Raw genomic sequence first — 8,963 nt, forward strand, 5'->3', positions numbered from 1 at the left:
TTAATTTTATTTGAAATTCTTATTTCTACAACAGCTAGGTTTCAAAATGAGGGATGGCAATATTTCCGTGGAAGTCTTTATTACGTCTCTACAACCACTGCAAACTGGCAGGCCAGTAGAAACTACTGTACTTCTAAGGGAGCAGACCTGGTGGTCATCAATGACGCTGCTGAAAACGTGAGAACATGAATGTTTCAGTTAGAACTCTGCTAACCATTAACCTCTGATATATATGGAAATACATGATGACAACATTCATTTAATAAATGATAGAAAACGAGATCCAACAAAAATAAAGATTTTATTTTGAAACACTGAAATTGAAACAACTCTAAATCTTTATTCCTAAACTAATAACTCAAATGTCTTCATAAAAAAGAATTTCGCCAGAGGATTTAAACGCAAGGCCTGGATTGGACTGTACAAATCAGGATCCACATGGAAATGGGTGGATGGACGTATCCTGACATCTAGGTATAAGCAGTTTGATTATTTAAAATTGTTCCTTAAATAAGAGAAATGAGTGTTTAAAAGAATATCATTCTGTTTTTGACTGTGTTTTCAGTGTCAGCTATTGGGGTCCAACAGAACCTAACAATCTTAGAAACCGTGAAGATCGTGTGGAAATAGGGATCTACAACAGCTTCAACAGCTGGAATGATGAACCAGGGACCACTATTAACTACTGGATCTGTGAAAAGAAAGTTGTTTAGTGAAAACACTGAGAACTTTCTGATGCTTCAGTAACATTAGCTTGATATTTGTTGAGGTTAAAACCTTGATGCAGATCATCTGCTGTCCTTTCTGCTTCACTTTTCAGACATAATGAAAACATTAATCTGTGGGTATAATGGGGTTGATTAAGGAATTTAATCTTTTACTGCTACTGCATACTATTCTGTGGCTCAATAAAGCATCGCAAAATGAATTCAGTGTGTTTCATTACTTCAGTAGCAGTTTTACTTTTCACAGACTGAGGCAGTAGATTGGTCTGTTGGACTTAGACTACAGTGGTCCTTGTCTGTCGCAGGAGTTACATTATAAAAATGACCTGTGATAGGTGAAATCTGCAAGGTAGATTCCAGATGTCCTAAGGCTGTAAAACTAATCACTACATACTTCATACACTTTTCTCAGACTGAATCGAACATTTTTATAATCTTGTTTAAAAACTCCCAAAGTTCAAAACTTCATAGAAAATTAAGTCAACAGTCATGAATACAATGGGTAACTGCAAAACTTAACTGAACAAACTATGTTAAACTGGACATTGCTGCCCCTAGACCTTTTTTTTAATTTTTTTTAAAGCTTTTCTTGTTATTAAAGAGACTGTTTCATAATCCTGAGTAGATAGTCTGTTTGTTCTCATAGAGTGACAGAAATACCTTGTGACCCAGTTCCCCTCCATGTCACTTCTTTAGCGGCACATTCAAGTCAAATTCACAGTCTTTGTTCTCATGGTTGGAGACACTGTTTCCATGGGCTATTACACAGAGCAGTTCTAGAACCAGTTGAAACTGTTTCTCAAAGCAATAAATAAATACTAAAAAATAAAAGCAGACATTTTCAATTTTCAAATATCCTCTCTCTCTCTCTCCATTTTGCTCTCTGGATCTAACACCTCAACTCACTTCACCTGTACGTTTGTCTTTTTAAACCTCTTCTGTTGTAGACCAGGGGTCCCTAACGCAGTACCCGCAGGTGCAGGGCGGCCCACAAGGCATGCCCTACAGCTATCACAGATCACAATGGAATTCAATATAATTTTAAAACGTTTAATTCATGTTGGGGACAAATAAGGAGTACAGCGGTTCACGACGGATCCTTGTGCGCATCTTGAGTGTGCATCTCGTGTGTGCATCAAAGAATGCAAAGAATGTTACAGTAGATTGTGGGTCATGATAGATAAATCAACAAAGAATAAAAATATAATTTAAAGAAACATCCGTCTGTGAATCATCATCCTCAGCGTCCGTCCCCCCCCGGACCCCCCTGTATAAATTATAACAGTGGATGAAGTGTATTTTCACCCTCTAACACTCTGTTTGCAGTTGGTTAAAAAATCTGTAATCCAATTGCACAGTGTGGTGTTAAGTCCAAGATGGTGTAGCTTGGCTCGAAGCTTGAACGGCCGAATAATATTAAAGGCTGAACTGTAGTCCACAAAAATAAATTGTTCATAGGTGCTCTTATGCTCCAGATGCACCAGCAACCAATGGGGCACAATGGCAATGGCATCCTCAGTTGCACTGTTCCTTAATGTAAATTGATGTGTGTCAAGTGATGGTGGTATTGCAGCTTTGATGTGTGTGATAACCAGTTTTTTTAGGCACTTGATGGGATGGAAGTGAGTGCCACTCTGGTCTGTAGTCATTTAGACACATTTAGACATTTGATTGCTTAGGAATGGGACTATGGTAGCATGGTGGGGACCCATGCTACATGTTGAAGATAGTGGTGAAAATGTCAGTCAGCTCCACTTCACACTCCTTCAGCACCCGGCCCAGTACGCCATCTGGCACGCCTGCCTTCCTGGCGTTGATATTTTCCAGAACACAGCTCACCTTATGTGTGCTCAGGTATATGGGCAGTGAAATCATTCAGACTCTCCCAGTGAGGAGCAGCAGGTGGACCCGACTGTGGCAGGAGAAAGCCGTTGCTTCTCTGTACCCCTTGTGCTATCATAGGCACTTTAACGTTGGGTGTTGGGTCATCTAGACCCACTAGAGTCTAGTGGGTCTCAAACTCAATTTACCTGGGGTTTGGGTTAGGGTATGCTTCGCGAAACTCGAGCCCAGCTATGTCAGCCTTGCGGCCTTGTGACATAGAAGGGGGGGGGCACTCTCACTTCTGTTCAGTCGAGACAACGGACATCATACAGGTACCATGTGGATGAGGATGGCGTTTACTAAGTGTGGTGTGGTCTAAGGTCCTAGGGTAGTCCCAACTGTGAGAAGATAGTGGTATACGTTCCTTAAAAGACCTGGGTCAGAACTAGGATACATAGCAGGATGAGGAGTCTACTAAGGGTAGTTAGGGGAAAATATAGAAGGGGGGGGGAGGGGGAGAGAAAGAGTAATGTTTTGAAATGAGAAATGGAAGAGCAGTTTGGTATACTATCAAAATACGGCGCAAAGGGATAAACCCTGTGAGTCTGGTAGACTAAACACAGTGTGGTGTTAAAAGATAGATTCTGTAAGTATATAGTATGGATGCCGTGGAACGGACCAGTCCGATCCAGTTTTTTGTGTGTGGTGTGGTGTGGGGTGTGGAGGAGATTTTGTAAACCTAAAAAGTGAAATGCAAAGGGACACCTAACCCTAGCTGAGGGAGGGCCGCAACTTCAACGCACACACACACAACTTGTGAGTGTCTGAGAGCCAGTAAATTTGTATGGAACATGTACTATACTATTAACTATACTCTATTATTAACTGTTTTTATGCACAAAATGTACTCATAAAACTCAAATAAAATACGTAAACAAAAAAATCAATAAGTAAAGAAATCAGTAATAAATTTCTGTTTAATTAGTCTTCTATATCTACTGTTTTCTAATTTAAATGTCCCTATTAACACAGTTCAGTTAACACTGTTGAATTATAACTAACACTAAAGAAGACTCTAATTCTACAGTTCTGTAAATCCATCAATGGTTCTTCTGAACACGGTTCTCTTGTCTTCTTACTGATGGACACTTGGCAGCACTTCCTCTCAAACAGCTGAGACCCTCGGTGTGGATGAAGATGACTGTCAATAAATCTGGACTGAACTTGGACTGATTGAAATTTAAGGTGGAGACGTCAGAGAGGATGTGCTCCCAATTTTGAATCTGTGTTGATTTTTTTTTTTTAAGTTTACTTTTTAAAACACAAATTAGTAAAGGAGAAACAAAATTCAGTAACCATTTTTGGATTTTCTTTCTTATGACTTTTTGCACATTTAAACTCCACAAGTTATTGTAGACCAGCCGGTCAGCCACTCCTATATTTTTATAAAAAACAGATGGAAATTCATCTTGGCAACACCAAATACTAGGTGCAGCCAAGATGCACAATGAGCGTGTTTAAAATCACCCAGGTGGATGAAACGCTGCACAGGTCACCCGGTGAGAGACGTATGATTTTGCTCCAACATCACCTGTCAATCATCACAAAAATATCACCAGAAAGGGGCGGGATCAAGGCCCCAACCTGAGCAAACGCAGCTGGATACTTCGTACTCCACTAACTGCAAACTGCAATGACTACAAAACAATGCATTATGGGAAATGTCTCTTGACGGTTTTTGTAGTCGAGTGATCAATTAAAATAATTTAAAATAGATATTGATTAATAAAAGGCTACACACATTACAAAATATTAAAATAATTCTAAAAGATAACACAGATAATACTAAGGGGGAGAGGCACATTAAAACTAAATTAAATGTTAACGACAACTCCAACTTCCTGTTCTCCTTCAGTCTCGCTGCAGCTTCGCCTCAGTTTCATCCCCCCCCGCAAGGGGGGAGATGAAACTCAAGCAGATAAACACTCAAGCAGATAAACATAAATACATAAATAAATTAATGCTTCATGTTTATACATGTTTTTCTTTGTCATTACTGTTGTGTAAATCATTGATTATAATTACGTAAAATAATTATGGCCCGCAGCAGCAGTCACTGACTGCAAGGACCATATTGTTTTCGCAGTTGGAGCGACGACTTCGCCGCCTTTCAGCGAGAATTTGAACCCCGCCGCATGCTCGAAAAGTCACCAAAATGTGCACACACCAGGGATAAATTGCAAATGAATTTTCCACAAAGTCAACGTCACCCCCCCGAAGACGATGACATCACGGCCAGCGATCCCGTCAAAAAAATGAATAGGCCGAAAATCGCATATGGGGCCGAACAAAATGTACTTCAAAATACAGCCGCGAAACCAAGACACACGTGTCGGGGATATCCCAAAGATGTTTTGAAATCATTATGGGACGGCCACACGACCTACGGCTTGGCGGCCATTTTGTGGCGAACTCTGAGAATTGGCGATTTTCGTGTTTTCCCACAATATGGGGAAAAGACACTTTTGTTTGAACGATTTTCACGCAATTGCACACACTTGCTGCCAGCTCCAGTCTACAAACACCCCAGAAGTGTCGTTGACCTTTGACCTTGGGAAAAGGCCGCCATCTGGAATTTTCTCAAAAAAGCACCTTTAGCACCAGATACAAACGAAAACTCGTCGTTGGAATTTTCATCAATCGTCTCGTAACTTTTCGGGCACCAACGGCCAGCTACTCTGGACAAAATGTTGGAATTAGAAGTTGTAGATTTTTAACGGCGTGCGCGTGGCGAGCTAGCAAATTGGCGCACTGTTATAACTCCTATGTTTTTCAATGGACTACTGTGAAATTTGAATGCATGCAATAATGCCTGAAACTGCATACATTGAAAAACACTGGATATGGTCATATAAGGAATGTGGGCGTGGTTAGCATAAAACCACTGTTGCAAAGGACGACAAAAAGTTTACTTTTACTGATTTGTCCGAAACTGACGTCAATCTGTTCGTCCTCCCGAGGGGACCAAAATATAAAATGGTTGCTATGGAGATAAAATCAACAGAAAAGCCGCCATTTTGGAAAAACAGCGTTTTTTATCAACTTATGACATATAGCTCTCACCAATGGAGGAATGTGTTTTTCTGAGTCAGTTGATGATGCTGATCCCTATGCTAGCACTTTTAGCCACATTAGCTTAGTTAGCATAATTAGCATTTTAGGTAATGTGTTTTTCTGAGTCAGTTGATGATGCTGATCGCTATGCTAGCACTTTTAGCCACATTAGCATAGCTAGCATAGTTAGCATTATTAGCAAATGCCGATTTGACTAGCCTTTATCAAAAGTGGGCAGTGAGGGCGGTGAGGGCGGCTGTGGTGCGTAGAGTTGGGCTCGGAAGGCGGGTTGCGTCTGCGGGCCATACAACGCCGCTTGCGGCTTTAATTACTATTAATATTTGAGCAATCAATTCATGGTGTAAAAATAACTACTCCTTTTGTCTTTTGGGAAATTTGCAGTGAACAGGTCCTGTGTAGCCCTTCGCACTACTCAGACCCATCCAGTGTATTCGCTCCATTGTAAAGCTTCTTAAAGCCTTACTTGCTCCTATAGGACATCTACTGGACGCACACATTTTAATCAGTAGGAATTTGACGTATCTGGTATTTTGCAGAAAGCCTGGTAATATTGCAGTGTTCTTTGTATGTTACTGGCAAAATGTTGACCATTTACAATAAGGTTAGATGGGGTATAGATAATGATTATATTTTTGTAACATTGAGATATACCAGTGATTATTCTTTAGGGAGGTGGTCCTCAATTTCTTTTAGGCCATGAACTGGTTTAATGTCAGACAATATTTTCACAGACCACTCTGAGGCTGAAGTCGGCGTCTTATTTGAATTTATATAGGCATCCAGATTCTCTGAAATTTTGTGGGGAAGGTTTATCTTTGTCATTTCTCGTCATTTTTATCTTGTGTCCTAAGTTGTGCACTTTTGGTCTATGTCTGTCACCTGTGTTGTCTCTTGTTGCACTTCCTGTTTTATTTAGAAACATTAACTATCCTCTTGTTTCAGACCTGTTCCTTCCTGCCCTTCTGTTCCCCTACAGGTGTGACTGTGTAATCTTCCCTGATTGTTTCCACCTGTGTTTCCCTTCCTCGTGTCTTAAATAGTCTGAGTCTCCCCTTGTCCTGGCGCCAGGTTGTTTGTTTAAATTCACGAGCCATAGCTAAAGCCCTGTGTTCTATCCTGACAATCTTCATCCTTTTTAAAATATCTGCAGCTGATGTGAATTGTACTGGGGGAGTCTAAAGCAGGTAAAACGCAAGAAAACACACTCAGGCGTATAAGTAAACAAACAAATAAAAGTGACCACAATTAAAATTCAGCTAAAAGCTCTCCTAAATAAAAATGTCTTAACTTGAGTTTTAAAACACCCGACTGAGTCCGTCTGGCGTAGAGACAGTGGGAGGTCATTCCAATGTCGAGGAGCGACTGCCTGACAGGCGAGGTCTCCCCTAGTTTTAAAACGAGTATTTGGAACACATAAAAGATTCTTATCAGTGTTAGGGTTAGGATAGTTTGGGTTTTGTCTGTGCAAGGCTCTAAAAACTAAAATCCAGAGTCTTAAAATATTGTCTAAATATAACAGAATGCCAATGTAGCAATAAAAGCAGAGGGGTGGCATGACCTTGCTTATTACCAATTGGAGATGTGAGACTTATTGTTAAAACAGGTAAAAAGAGACTTGCAGCAGACTAAACGAGAAGAGATAAAAACATGGATGATCGGCTCAAAATCAGCCTTAGATAAAACAGCCTTCAGTTTAGCCACGTTCCTCAGGTGATAAAAAAGGTTTTTAACTAGGAGAAATAGATTAGTCAAACCAGACCAATGGGATGCATTTGGACGCGTTGGGTCACATAGTTCGGGAGCTATTGAAAAAAATGGCCAGAATTCACATAAGAGCCTCTGACAAATTAAAGTTAAATGTTCATTATCCATAATTGCAAAACACAGTGGTGTGTCTGATGTTTTAATGTCAGTGTCACTATTCGGGATGCATTTGGGCTCGTTGGGTTAATTATTGAAAAAAAAAATGGCCAGAATTCAAATGGATACCTCTGACAATTTAATATAAAAATTCATTTAAAAGATTCAGCAAAAGAAATTGCAAGATAGAGTGCTGTGTCTTACGTTGGGATGACAGTGTCACAATTCAGCATACTTTTCATCTCTTTGGGTCACATGGGAGCCTTTGAAAAAATTCTAGAATTTATATGCAGAACAATGAAATGTTAGTATAAAAATTCACATAGAACTTGTATCATGTATGATGGCAAAATAAAAGGATCGGGCGCCAGTGACACTTTTCGGCACACATTTTCTACTGTTTGTTCACGTGGTTGGGTAGCTATTGAAAAAAATTGCCAGAATTTATCTGACAATTTAATATAAAAATTATAATAATAATATTCATTATCTATAATTGCAAACCACAGTGGTGGGTCTGTTGTTGGTATGTCTGCGATACAAATCTGCATATATTTGGAATCCTAAGGTCACATGGTTTGGGAAGTATTGAAGGGAATCCAGTATATTAACTTCAAACCATTTTTTTAATAAACACATGGCAAAATGTATTAGATCCTCTGAACACTACCTGATCAAAAGTTATTTTTGTGTAATCCATTACTTTTTGCAAAGAAGTTAGTCCACCGCCATATCATGCATTTGTTCATTTATTGACAGTCTCTAAGAGACACCGCCATGCTGAATGTACATTGTATATCCAACTTGAAACTAACTTCACTGTGGCCCCACGGTTCCTCATCCTCCCCTGTGCTAAACACGAACCCTTTTAAATCTCTCCCACTTTCTGACCCATTTTTCAAGTTTTCCTGCTCTTAAGTCTCTCTCTTATAGGCTGTCTGTCCTAAACCATCCACATTTAGCTTTTAGCTCACGATTTGCTCTCTTGTTTTTTTCCCATTTTAGTATGAATAGTCACCGCTTTTTGCCAAACCTTCACAAATTTCTCACTCTCTCCAAACTTTCTTTATGCTTCTCGATAACCATTTTCTGTGGCATATTTGCAGTTTGTCATATGTAGAATATAATGTTCCTTTGGGGATATTTTTGTCTGGTCCTTCTATAATATTCTTTTTAATTTACTGGTAATGTTTAAAATGTAACATTTTCAGTGGAATAGCAGTAGCAAATACTCATACACACACCTACAGTGCCCTCTAGTGGCTATTAGTGGGTTGTTGTCATGGTTCTATTGAAAAAGCAGCAAATAATAAATAACACTAGAAATGCACTTAACCCTTGTGCTATCCTAGGCACTTTAACATTGGAAGTTGGGTCATCTAGACCCCACGAAACAGTGCGCTGAACCTTTTTTCTTCA

General features: G+C 39.6%; 1 long non-coding RNA gene across 1 annotated transcript; it reads left to right on the forward strand.

Annotated features, from left to right (window-relative positions):
* The first annotated feature begins 36 nt into the window (after positions 1-36).
* Positions 37-928, forward strand: LOC105357370 (uncharacterized). Its single transcript, XR_911327.4, has 3 exons — positions 37-177; positions 380-474; positions 566-928. It is a non-coding gene; the product is annotated as an uncharacterized LOC105357370 (long non-coding RNA).
* Positions 929-8,963: the final 8,035 nt, after the last annotated feature.

Source organism: Oryzias latipes, chromosome 1 (assembly GCF_053564925.1).
Source record: "Oryzias latipes strain Hd-rR chromosome 1, Olatipes_Hd-rR_3.1".
NCBI lineage: Eukaryota > Metazoa > Chordata > Actinopteri > Beloniformes > Adrianichthyidae > Oryzias > Oryzias latipes.